This window comes from Solanum pennellii, chromosome 2, assembly GCF_001406875.1.
Source record: "Solanum pennellii chromosome 2, SPENNV200".
In the NCBI taxonomy this organism is placed as follows: Eukaryota; Viridiplantae; Streptophyta; class Magnoliopsida; order Solanales; family Solanaceae; genus Solanum; species Solanum pennellii.
In genome coordinates this window covers 33,351,421-33,366,237 of record NC_028638.1, presented here as the reverse complement: position 1 = coordinate 33,366,237, position 14,817 = coordinate 33,351,421, and positions in this window count along the sequence as shown.

The following is a 14,817-nucleotide window of genomic DNA, read 5'->3' as shown; positions in this document are numbered from 1 at the left end:
TATATATATATATATATATATTCATAATTACATAATTTGTTAAATACAAAAAAGGTAATAGATAGAAAGTTGGAGAACAAGAATGAATAAATTAATATTCTGCGTTAATTAAGATCAAAGTAGTTTAATTTGTTTTAATAAATGTTCAATACTTGCAAGGAAACATTGGTTATGTCGACATTACTGACAAAGTAAAAGACAATCCGCCTTTGGTTGACCCGATATGTAAAATAAAGGGACAATATCCTAAATGAAATATTCGATTAGCGATTAGCAACATGAAAATCACTAATTTTCGTGTAAACAAAAATAGGAAATTATCTAATAGACACAAGGAACAAAAAACTATAGATACTATGTTAGACCTTAACCATTGTTCCGCAATAGTTGTGTTTCCTCCTTTTCCCCTACTAAATTATTATTGAAGAAGCGCACTGTATTAAACTATAACCCTATCATATGCTACACCTATGTTTTAATTGGCAAATCCATGTTCTTCGTACTTATTTCTTACTCTATCTAGAGGAACGACATGCCCCTTAAAATACTTCTCAAGAATATAAATAATGTGGAGTACATTTAGTTTGACGATGAAGACAAAAAGTACTTAAGCTAAAATTATTATTCTTAGGAAGTTGTTGAATGAAGCACATAATGTTAATGTCCCTAATATGCAATGTCTTGTAGTTTTATATTTGTGAAAAGAAACATAATTTTGTTGTTGTTGACAAAATGGTATATGGAAATCTTATTAATTATTAGAACATGATTATCATCTTTATCTGAGCTTTTCCTCCCTTTGATGTTATTGAATTCCTTATACGTTTTGCAAATGGGTCAAATAAGGCATTAAACGTAGAGCTTTTCCTCAACAAGGTAATCATTCTTTTAGTCATTATTTGGATTGTAAATCATGAAAAATAATATGTTCGTGAACAAAAAATCACCTTCACTTGACGTGCAAAAGGGCATACCAAATTAATGACACCCTGCTTACCTTATGATAAACATATTGTTCAAGATTCTTTAACCCCATATACCTTCATAACCCACACATCTATCATAGTGAAGGTAGATTGACAAATTATAGAGAGATCATTTCCTAACATTTTGAGGTAAGGCGAGAAATAATACATTTCTTCTCCACAACAAAGGTTTTCCTTTTTGTCATGATCCAAAAATGAACGTGATAACACTTGTCTATTCTAACCTAGACAAGTCAGCCTCAACCCAACAAAAAAAGAATGAAATGTAAAATTACAATAAAAATAGGAACGATAAAGAGGAAACCTTATTCTTCTATTAAAACCCCCAAAACAAGGTTATCACGTGAAGCAACTAAATACATAACTATGAAATTAAAAAATACATATAAGTCTCAATTTTTATCTCTCAAAAAGAACAAAGTGTAAGAAAACTAAAAAGAGGCCGCCGAATTATAAAATTTACCTCTCAAAACATTGACAGTCCTCGAAATCAGAAAAGGAGAGAGAAGTCACGCGAGTCCGAACTCGCAACCTACACAAGTGTATAAGAAATGGGTGTGTACTAACAACAAGGTACACAAGCAGCCTACTAAAAAAGTAACTAACTAGAAATCGAATACCCCTTATATTCTAACCGAACCTCCTCAAACTACAACTTGCACCAAAATCAACCCAACCTAGCAATTCAACAATACACAGTTCACAGGACCAACAATCTCAGTTCAATAACCATAATGCAATAATAAAAGGAATCAAAGAAGAAAAACTTAAACTCAAGTAGTTTAGTCACATGCAACAAGTTTATCAATCTCAAATATCAAACAAGTCAGCCATATGCAATAAATACCTCAAGTCACAATAATCTCTTGCTGAGACCATTTCACATTGGCTTTATAACTATTGCCGGAAATGAACTCGGCATATTAACACTTGTTAAAATCACCTCATCCAAATCACACTTGAAGACAATGACCTCACCATAATAAGCATCATCTGGATCATCACAATGTTCAACAATCAATGCACACAATAAATATCACACCACATAGAAGAGACAACAAGTTACACAATTCAAGTACACGTTCATGCTTTCAAGCATTTCATCAATCAATCAATAAGGGTTACATTAAGGAAATTGACATAATGATGTTCAAACACATAATCTTTATCGGTTCAACCCCTTTTTATTTATTAAGATGTACCAACTAGACAATTTAAACCCCGCACCCCATCCCCGTTATTCATAACATACAATCAACGAAGGAAATAAACAAATTCAACTAGAATATAAGGTATATGAAACCACTTACCATAAAACGATCAACATTCACTTCAAGAGTTGAGTCTTTCACTTCCGAACCACTTCTAAAGTCACACAATCTAAATAATCAACAATTCAGAATCATAGACCATAAATCACAATACCCAAACTAATTCTCCTGAAAAATGGGTCAATCAACATAAACCCTAATTTGGAAAAGAAGGTTTGAATTTGGAAAATAATACTCGAAGACATTACTCAAGAGTTTAGGAACTCATTAGAGAAAACCGTTTCGAAAAATAGATTAAAATCACTTCAAAATCACCATTGTAGTGAAGAACATGAGTTCATGAAAAACATCCACAATCACCTATCAAAATCTCATATTTTGGTGTTAAAACTTTTAATTACTTAATCAATAAAAATGAAGGTTTAATTATGATCAAGAAGGCTTACCGAAATGATCTAGTATCCCTTCAAAAATAGCCACCAAGGTCTCCCCAAGCTCAAAATTGATGAAATAGGGGCTTAAACCCCAAAATTGCAAGCCAACACCCTCTTTGATGTCACAAAAGCGACCAGGGGTTCGCTTGAGCAAGCTCTACTAGACCATGGGCATCGCAAAGCCGAAAACTCGTTCTTAAAAGCGAAGGTCACTTAAGCGAAGGTGTCCCCAGTGGAGGTCAACATGGGTTGAGCCTTCACAAAAACGAACCTCGCAAAAGAGAGCGAATATCCACAAAAGCGGAGGTGCACCAGAACTCAGACATCATAAAATCACCCAACTCTTAAACTATCAAATTGACCCTAAAGATTCATCAGAACCCCGTGAACACAAACTAAATATGCAAATAGGTTATACTCGACACTATGGACTCAATGGAATAGTGAAAACATGAATATGAGGTCTCCCTTACCCCACATTCGTGAAAACCATAAGAAGCTAATTCGTAGCTTAGAAAGGTAAAACGGGTTCGAACCCCTCAAAAAATCAACTAAGACCTCAGATACGCCTAATCATCCTCCAAATCCAAAAAATTCTCAGAATTTTAATATGATCATCTGAACACAAAATGTTGACCAAAATCAATGGTAAGGCTAAATTTTTATAATTTCAAAACTTAGGACCTTAAATCTTCAAAAATACTCAAAATTTAAAACCAACAATTTTCACGGATTAGATTTAACCATTTTGGACTGATGGAATCTACAGAACTCCATTCTGACACTCAAAACTTTAAAAGACCCCCTAAAACAATTTTAAAAAACATAGACTTTAAAACTCACGAAATTATTAGATTCACAACATTCAACTTAAAGCTCAACACAACCTTTTGAAACTTAATCATAACAGACTAGGGGCTGATATCAAGAGGAATAAAATGGTAATTTCTATAGAATAACCAAAAATGATCAATCGGAACATTACAATTTTTCCATCTCTCTTCACATAAGTAAACAAAAAGTATAACCTAATCATTATAATAACCAAAAAGCTTTTTATTAATAGCGCAATGAAGCTTCTCATTCACAAGCATACCAATTTACAGATTTGAATCACATTTGAATCATACAAAAGTTTCCAAGAACTAGTATTCAAACTATATATTTTTCCCACATTGTAGTGTGAATTGTCATCACCAATATTTTTGTATATAACCATTACCCTATAATCATTGTGAAGTTCATCGTATCCAAAACCATACATGTAAAAGGAACCAGTTTCAGAACTAGATAATTCGTTGATCTACTTAATTGGTAAATTCTCGAGAAATACCTTTTTTCCCTCAATGGCAACACAAATCAACCAATTGAAGGAACCCACCAACTTAATAGATTCATAGGATATTTTTGCAGGATAATCCAAGTCAATTGTCCTAGTAACATGGTCATAAAATAAAGAACTAAGGAAATAATTCATTGGATTGTTCTCATGTGAATCAATCCTCAGCATACTAGAAAAAGAAATAAGTCAATTAAAGGATTTAAAATTCGAATTTGCGGGGGTTACTAACACCCGCTAATTTGTGGTTGTAGTTTTCGAGACTCACACAATTTTGCATCTGTCGCTTTCGCTATGTAGTGTTTTCTGAAAAAGGCTGCAAACAATTTGTGGCGGTTATTTTGTCACGACCCGAGCCTACACCCTGGACATGGCCGACACTTGAAGATCATTGTTGGTCCCCAAGAGAACCCTCTTTCTGGCTGATTAAAAGCGGGAGACTCACTTAAGCATACAAATCTTCAAAAGTGAAATAAAATTCATAAACTCAACTTTAGAAACTTTGACTCAAAGGAACAACGTTGAATAAAATAATATATTCAACTAGCCATAAAATAGGAAATTTTAGTCTTTAAAACATTTAATAAAATAAATGAATGATACAGACTTTTTAACTAAATTGACTATCTATGAAGCCTGTAACTGATAAAGATGGAAGTCGGGACAAGACCCACGACCTCCTAACTAAATTAAAAAGTAAATGAAATCCCCCAGAAGCAAGGAGGCTCAACATAGATAACTCGAACTCTCAGATGTGTCAACGAATCTCCTGTTGATGATCATGTATACCTGTGTCTACATCATCAAAAGATGCAGGCCAGTTGGCTCAGTACGTTGAATGTACAAGCATTTAAGGAGAATTCTAAAACACAATTTTCAACTAAACTCAAATCAATGATAATATACTCAACTCAAAGATTAGATACTAAACTTCAAGATATGATACTCGACTCAATGAAGTACACATTAACTCATGATATTCAACTTAAGATACTCAACTCTTGATACTCAACTGAATTATTTCAACATAGAGCAGTTTAAAACAAGTGCAATATAAAAAAAAAGTTGTTTAAAAACATGATGTTTACTCAAGATAATAATATCATAAAAACATATCATGCTCCCTCTCAAAGTCTACTTCTGCAATGCATGATAATGAAGTCACATACCCCCATTCATACTAACAAGAACCCCTTGAGGAACCATGTAATTAATATTGTGGGAGTTTCTCTAACGTAGAAACACAACTATGAGCCTAAGTGATGATACAACGTCTCATCCACGCTGCCAGAACTATTCTATACTTTGTCGTCGCATAGAACATCCTCTACCTAGTGGATCCACTGACTAAATTTACATGATCATCTAAAAGTATGAAACGTTAATGCCCATGATGGCTACATGGTTTAATTGAGGACTTGAGTTATTTGAACTCTCATTCCCACATCGGTGCTCAATACTATTCCCAAAACATACTTTAGCTCATACTTTTAAAAAACTTCCTTCATTTGGATTGAGATAATTTACTGAACCCTTTAGCTTTAAAAAGATTTTTTTGGAATCAATGTTCCCCTTTTAGTTCAAAAATATTTTGGAACTCTTAGTTTCCTTTAAACTTAAATGTGAAACATTTATAAAACTTTAGGGAATACTTAGTTCACTTATAGCTTTTGAGAAATGAATTCAACTATTGCTCTTTTCCTAACTTGAATCTTAAATCTAAGGAATACTTATTTCCCTTATAGCTTTTGGGAATTTAACTCAACTCTTTACTGTTTCTTGACTTGAACTTAAAGTCTTTAAAACACAGTGAAAAGGTATGTCAAATACTTTAGGAAACTTTAGAAACTTTACTATGACTTGCTTCTTAATTTCTAGACTTGACTCTTAAGTTTCCTTGAATTGAAGTATGTATCAAGGTTCATGATATCATGACATCAAACTTGGAGGGTTTTGCGGAATTATGAGCACGAACTACTCAACTCGATAACTCAAAGATACTTCTTTTTCAAGATTATTCGACTTATAGTGTTCATGCGGAATTATGGGCATGAACAACTCAATTCGAAGATCTACACATGGAACTGATGAGTACAACTCTTCTCATTCTCTTACGTACTTCCTCCAATATTAGCTTAAATAATTAGCTGATCTCAACAGATTCATAATTGAACTCAAAAGCTTTCTTGAACTCTACTCTTAACTCCCTCTTGAATGTGAATTATAAATTCAAGAGTTATGGTTCATGATATGAAGGATCTAGGTGATATTTTTGAGTAATGAATACATTCTCGTCACTCTCATGCTGAATTACTTGAGTCTTGAAACAAGTTACTAGAAGTTGTAGAAGACTCATCAAAAGGACTCGATGGGACTCTCTCAAAAGGTTCGGAAGAACTCTCAAAACTTAATATTGACTTTACCTTGAATTTGAATTATTTTTTCAAGGTTATAATTCATGTTATGAATGATTTATCAGTGTTTAGAAGTAGTTTAAAGTGTTTAGAATCAAAATGACTGAAGATACACTTTAAATGAGCTCAAATGGAACAACCGGCGGACTAGGAGTGGAGACAGGCAAACCTGGGGCGTTCCGGGCATGAGGCGCCAGCCCCTAACATCAATTTGGGTGCAGTGCAGGCGCGCCTCTCCATACCTCTAGGCGTATTTGGGACACGCCGCGCCAGCATCCCCCATGCACGCTTGCGACGAATTTTGCTCTCGTTTTCTAACCCTAAATCGCTTTTAATCGATTTATTTTCTCAAGTTTTCATTAGATTCAATTTCACAACCTAAGTAAACACTAATACACTAAAAAAAAACACTCCAAACAACAATTTTCATCTGAAGAAATCATCAAAACGCCTACAAGACAAGATCTACAATGAACCTCAAGAACATGTATCAAGAACTTAAATCCTTAAAATTTTTTAGAATGGAATTGGGCTGAAAATAACATGTTTGGTATGTAAGATAACAAACCCAACACAATGGAAGCTTACATACCTTTTCAGGATTAGACCCATGGCAAAAATCCGCAACTAAACTCAAGAACGTCGACGAACGCCTTCATCCCTTCCTCTTTTCTCCTCTTTTCTTTTCTTGCCTCTTCTTGAACTCTCAACTAAAACCTTAGGTGTATATTAGGTTTATAAATATGAACCTAAAAGGATTAGACCCCTAAAATATTACTAAAAACGAATTAAATCTAATTGGATAAGGAAAGAACAAAAATTCCCCTCATTAATTTTGGCTAACTTTCCTTAACTAGACAACCTAACTTCAAAAGGTCATATCTCACTCCTCCAAACTCGAAAATTAACAAACTAAACGGATTTGGAAAGATAATTCAAAGGTATTTCCTATGGTATCTTGTAGCACACCTAAGTCATCCTTTTTAGGAGTTATGGTTTTTTGAAGTTGACCCAAAACTCATACTTAGCTTAACTTGCAAAATTTCAAATTTTTCTGTTTCCAATTTAATTCTTTTGGAATTGTTGGTGCTAAATCCAGTGAATTGAACTTAATACTTAAGAAATTTTTAATTCCTTGGTAAAATCTCACTCACTGCGATTAACGACTCAAGTCGTAGTTCGAAAACATTTCTGGGGTGTTACATATTTGTTTCATTTTTGGGGGGTTGTAAATCTCTGTTGTTAGTTCAAATAAATTTCGTACGTATATTTTTTGGGGTGATGAACTTCCGCTAATTATTTTTACAAACATGTATTTTGCAAGGTTGTAACCTCATTTTTATATAATTAGATTAGAAGTAATATAAAGGGAAAATGAACAAGTACCCGCTAGACTATGACCGAAATTTCAGAGAAACACCTTAACTAGACTAAGGTCATATTAATCCCCCTAAACTTTTTTTTTGTAATTTTGTGCACCTTTTGTATTTGGTGGAACACTACGTGACTCCACGCAATTGAGGAACGTGGGAGATATTTGGATGCCGCGTAAGCCAAAAAGGAGGTGTGAGTTATCTGAATGTATGCTCGTCCCCAATTAGTGCTTAATACACTCTTATGTTTTTAAAATATACTTCTTTTGTGATTTGAGATTAGTTCTCAAAACTTGACTCAAAGGCTATCTTGGAAGTCTCAATTCCCCTTCTCTTTTAAATGTGAAAATATTTCTTTTAAACCTCTTTGGGAATACACAGTCCCCATATACTTCTTTGAAGAAAGAACTTCAAATTTACTATTTACTGAACTGAACTCTTAAGTCTTAAAACCAAGTTAAAACGTTGATTGAATCTTTAAAACTTTTAAGAACTTTGCTTTGACTTAGTTCATAATTTCTAGACTTGACTCTTAACTTCTTGACTTTGATCTTAACTTTCCTTGAATTGGATTATGGATTCAAGGTTCATGATCTCATGTTTATGGATGATGTCATAAGGCTTATATCTACGTTAGAGAGTCGAAATCAACTAATAAACATAGGTACATCACTTATGAACTAGTGCGAAAAGGTGGGGGAAAGAATAGGGAGATGTCACGACCAGAGTCTATACCCTGGACGTGGACGGCACTCGAAGACCATTGCTGGTCCGAAAGCGAACCCTTATCCTGGTTGACTACAAGTGGAAGCCTCACTTTAGCATACAAAGTTTGAAAAGTGAAATGAAATTCATGAACTCATCTTTTGAAGCTTTAACTCAAATGAACAACTTTGAACAAAATAATATATTCACTTGCCATAAATAGGCAACTTTAGTCTTTCAAACATTTAATAAAATAAATGCAAAATTCAGACTCCTTAACTAAACTGACTATCTATGAAGCCTCTTACTGATAAAGATAGAAGTCGGGACAAGACCCACGACCTCCTAGCTAAGCTGAAAAGTAAATGAAATCCTTCGGAAATAAGGAGGCTCACCATGGCTAACTCGAACTCTTGGATGTATCAACGAAAATCCTGTTGATGATCCTAAATACTTGTGTCTGCATCATTTAAAGATGCAGGCCAATTGGCTCAGTACGTGGAATGTACGAGTACGTATGGGGAATTCTAAAGTATAACATAAGCTTGATACTTGAATAAAAGATGGAAACATACTTACCTCTACTCAAACTTGAAACTCAATAATACTCAAGAATATTCAAGAATAATATACTCAACTCAGAGATTAAAGACTGAACTCAATGATGTGATACTCGACTTAGGATACTCAATTCAAAGTACTCAACTCATAATACTTAACTGAACTCATTTCAATATAAAGTCGCTTATAACAAGTGCAATATAAAGAAAGTTGTTTAAAAACATGATGTTAACTCAAAATAATAATATCATAAAAACATATCATGCTCATTTCTCAAGGTCTACTTGTGCAATGCAGTCTCCCATTCATACTAAGCAAAACCCCTCGAGGAACCATGTAATATCGCATCTATAGGAGTTTCTCTAACAGACAACCACCACTATGAGCCTAAGTGGTGATACAACGTCTTGTCCACGCTGCCAGAACTGTCGTATACCTTGCCATCGATATAGGACATCCTCTACCTAGTGAATCCATTGGCTAAACTTACGTGATGCTCTAAAAAGTATGACCCGTCATTACCCATGCTGGCTACATGGTTTACATGGGGGCTTGAGTGATCTGAACTCTCATTCCCACATCGGTGCTCAATACTACTCCCAAAACATACTTTTGCTCATACTTTTATTAAAACTTCCTTCCTTTGGGTTGAGATAATTTGCTGAACCCTTTAACTTTAAAAACTCTTCTTGGAATCAATGTTCCCCTTTTTAGTTCAAAACTCTTTTGGAACTTCTCAGTTCCCTTTTAACTTAAATGTGAAAACATGAGAAAATGCATAAGTACCCCCTCAACCTATGCCCGAATCTCAGAGACACACTTATACTATACTAAGGTCCTATTACCCCATTAACTTATTTTGAAAGTAATTTTCTACCCCTTTTCAGCCTACGTGACACTAGCTTGAAAAAAAAGTCAATCAGCATTGGGCCCAGAAGATAGTGCCACGTAGGTCAAAAAAGGGTAGAAAATTATTAATAATATAAGTTGAGGGGGTACTTGTGCATTAACCCGTGAAAACATTTATAAACCTTTAGGGAATACTTAGTTCCCTTATAACTTTTTAGAAATGAACTCAACTCTTGCTCTTTACTTAACTTCAAACTTAACTCTTAGGGAAGACTTAGTTACCTTATATTACTTTGAAGAAAGATCTTCAACTGTTTAATCTTTACTTGACTTGAACTTTAAGTCTTTAAAACAAAGTGAAAACGTTTGTGAAAGACTTTAGAAAACTTTATAACTTTACTTTGACTTGTTTCTTAACTTCTAGAGTTGACTCTTGACTTTCCTTTAATTGAAGTATAGATTCAAGGTTCATGATCTCATGTGGATGATTTCATGATTTTCAACTTGGAGGGTTCATGCGGAATCATGAGCATGAACTACTGAACTCGAGAACTCAAAGATACTTCTCAACTCAAGATTGTTCGACTTATGGGGTTCATGTGGAATTATGAACATGAACAATCCAACTTAAGAACTTCATGGGTAACATGTAATAATCACATGAGTAGGAATCAATATCAAAGATGGAATAGGCACTCAACACTTAAAGGTTTAGAACTTGAAGATACCACTTCTCAGATGCTCAACTTACGAAGTTCATGAGGAATTAAGGGCATGAAATAACTAGACTCAAAGGTCTACATAACTACATGGACTCACGTATATGAATCTTCTCATTCTCTTGTTTACTTCCACAAAACATAGTTCAAATCACTGATGGATCTCAAAGAATTAATAATTGAACTTAAAGGACTTTCTTGAACTCTACTCTTAACTCTCTCTTGATTGTGAATTATGAATTCAAGAGTTATGTTTCATGATCTGAAGGATCTAGGTGATAGTTTAGACTCATGAACATATTCTCTCACTCTCATGCTCACTTACTTGAGTCTTGAAACAAGTAGTACAAGTTGTGGAAGACTCCTCAAAAGGTCTTTCTTAGAACGTTTGAAAGAATTCTCAAAACTTAAATCTCAACTATAACTTGAATTTGAATTATGAATTTAAGGTTTTGATCATGTTAGGACTGATTTTAGGTGTTTAGAAGTATCTTAGATTATTTAGAATCGAAAAGGAGTGAATGTGCGCTTTAGACGAACTCAAACGGAGCTACCGGAGACAAACTGGACTGGGCAGACGACCCTGGGGATATGGATGGCGCGGATACCCAACCCTTGATGGACATAGATGGGTTTGGGGGAGCTCTTGCAGGCGCTCCGCGCCGGGGCCCAACCCATAATTTCTGCCGAGCAATTTTGCTTGTTTTCTTACCCTAAATTGCCTAAATTCGAACGGTTTCTTTCCCAATCACTTGGATTCGATTACTTAACTTAATTACACTCTAATATAATGGAAAGAACACTAACATTACTAACAATTATCTCAACTAATCAACAAAACTCCAGCACAACAAGATTTAGAATGGACTTCAAGAACATCTTTCAAGAATTCATCAAGAACTCTAATTTTAAACTTTAAGCATGAAATTTCGCTGAAAAAAATACATGATTGGCGTGTGGGTGAACTAACCCAACACTATGGAAGCTTAGATAACTCTTTGGGATTATACCCATGGAGAAAATCCGCAACTAGACTCAAAAAGTCGACGAACGCCTTCATCCTTGCCTCTTTTCTCCTCTTTTCTTTTCTTGCCTCTTCTTGAACTCTCAACTAAAACCCTCAGCGTATTTTTGGATTATAAAACTGAATCTAAAAGTATTATACCCCTTAAATAGTACTAAATACGAGTTAAATCTGATTGGGTAAGGAAAGGACAAAACTACCCCTCACTATTTTCGGCTAACTTTCCCTAACTGGAAAACCTAACTTCAAAAGGTCATATCTCACTCATCCGGACTTGAAATTTACCAAATTCAGAGGCTTTGGAAAGATAATTCAAATATATTTCCAATAGTATCTTGTAGAACACCTAACTCATCTTGTACTGTGTGTTATGATCGTTTGAAGTTGACCCAAAACTCATACTTAGCTTAACTCTCAAAATATCAGATTTTGCTATTTCCAATTTAATTCTTTTTGGAACTCAAGGCGCTAAATCTAGTAAAGTGACCTTAATACATAAGAAATTTTTATTTCCTTGATAAAATCTCACTCACTACGATGAACGGTTTGAGTCTTAGCTCAAAAATTTTCCGGGGTGTTACAAGAGAACTGGTGTCCTTGTCGCTCTAAGAGGCGAGGTGCACCAGCCCTCAAAGTTAATATTACTTTTTGTGTCTCTCTTTCTTATGAGACGCGCCTGAGGCCAAAGTTCAGAAGAACTTTTTTGGTTCTCTAGAAGGTGCAACACCCCAGCCCTTGCCTAGAAAACCTCCGAATTTTCTGTTTCGTTGATCATCTATAATCCCTCCAAACTTGGATGATTCTTTCCCCAAACACTTAGGATCATTAGTACTATCAGAATACACTAGATGCAACCCAAAATTATACCCAGAAACATAAATTAAACCATCAAGAAACTTCAACTAAACAACCTACAAGAATTCAAACGAATTACATCAAGAACTCAAAGGATTTCTTTTCAAAACAAACATTATTTAAATGAATTGAAACATGATTGGCGCGTGGGTGAACTATTACAACACTGTGTGATCTCATATACCTTTTAGGGATCACCCCCGACGAATTCCACTCACAAAACTTGAACGTCCTTGGCGATCTCTTGATTTCTCTCCTCTTTTCTCTTAATTTTTCTTTTCTCCGAGCCCTAGATTAAGTTCTATCTTTCTAAACTGAACAAAGGTGTGGTTTTACCCCAATTAATTCCTAAAAACGAATTAATATAATTAGTTAAGAAAAAGACAACTTTGCCCTTCCCAATTCGAATTGGAATTTCCTTAATCTAATAGTCCAACTTCCGAAAGGCATAACTCAGCGTGTAAACTCGGCGGAGTTGGAAAGGTTATTCTAAGGGATTTCCGACCAAATCTGTAACTACCCCTAAATCATCCTTAACTAGGAGTTATCGTCATTTGAAGTTGACAAAAAAACACACTTTTTCACTTACTTAATATTTCTAGATTTTCTTATTCTTTTCAAAAATAAGTATTTGCGAATTCTAAACTCTTTTCTAGTTCTTTCTATTTGTGAGATGTTACATACATATAGAGTTCAATGTAAATTTTGTATTAAAAATATAAATATGACATTGACGGTTTATAAAGACACCCAACAGAGATAGAGAAGACGATGCTTTTTGTGATACCTTAAAGTTTAAACTTTCTCTTGTTCTTTTTTTTTTCAATTCTTGTTTCATACAAGTAGTAAATATTGTTCTAAGTTTCGTATACATTATCTTATCAATAAAAAGAGTTGAAATCTCATTAACCCTTTGAGGTTTTATTCATCATTTATGTCCTCTTACAAAGTACAAAGTTCAATAATCTCAAATATTAATACAAAGTTACAATATAATATGAAAAAGAATAGTACTTTGACTCATTAAATCCGACTAACCCCTTAAGAGGCAAGGGTTGGATCAACTAGTATTTTCTCCCATACCCCGAACCCCTACACCAATCCTAAGTGTAACTCAGTATGTCCTAGAATTGAGACCGTTAAGGTTGACCTTTAATGGACCAAGTTGAACCCAACCAGCACAATAGTTAGTTTGAGCTAAAATTAACTTTTTTATATTAATCATCCAAAGCCTACTAGTTTAGATTTGCCTAAGCTTATCATGAATGATTAAGAAAATATCTCTTAAAAAGCTCTTCATATTAAATATTGATTAAAAAATTCTATATAATTAAATATTGATTAAAAAATTCTATATAAAAGAACCGAGTTAACCATTGGACTAATACCTACATGTAGCTCGAAGGGCACCAATAATTACTATCCAGTAGGAAAGAGTGCATAACCATCGACCAAACGATACATGAACAAGAAATACAGAGTAATGAAAAGTTCATTTATATATTGGGATAAGTCAGCCAAAGCACCTTATTCACAATATTGTTGAATCATCAACTAGCTTGACATGTAAAGAGAGAATCAAACTAATTACCTTTTCCTTTTAGTTTTTTCCTTTCAAGTAAAATCAAAATGGACACAGACAATTAATAATTTCCCTTGTTTTCAAATTTACTAAATTTGATTACCTCATACATGGTAAAATCATAAATACGTATAAACCTCTTACTTGGAGAAACTTTGACTTCCGATATAGGATTGTTTGGGGAAAAAAACAAAATGAAGGAATAGAATAGATAAGGAAAAGCTCATAGAGTTACAAAACATTTCTATGTTCACACTATTTGGCAAGCAAAATGAAATGACAATAATGTCAATCACATACATATAATTCAACCTAAAAAAACTCGAGGTTCTATCGAAAATCTTCCTTGGATCCATTGCCTTAAGGGTAAAACTAGACAAAATGTCCCACATTTCCTCATCGTACATATCTCCATTATATTGTCTCTTGAAATATAATGGACAGTTAGAAAACTGGGGGGCCGTTTGACCTTATGTTCTTCTAAACAGAATTTTATTTGACTTGACCTCATGTCCTTCTAAACAAAATTTTATTTGACTAAAAAAATTGTCTACATTACTTCAATTGTTGTCTTGCCAACTAAGTACACTTCAAGGGAAAAATAGATTAGCTATAAAATCCTACTAGTGGTTTTATGTGTTTTCTTCAAACACCATTTTCAGAAAATTGATACATTCTAGAGATGAGAAAATTGGAAGAAACAAA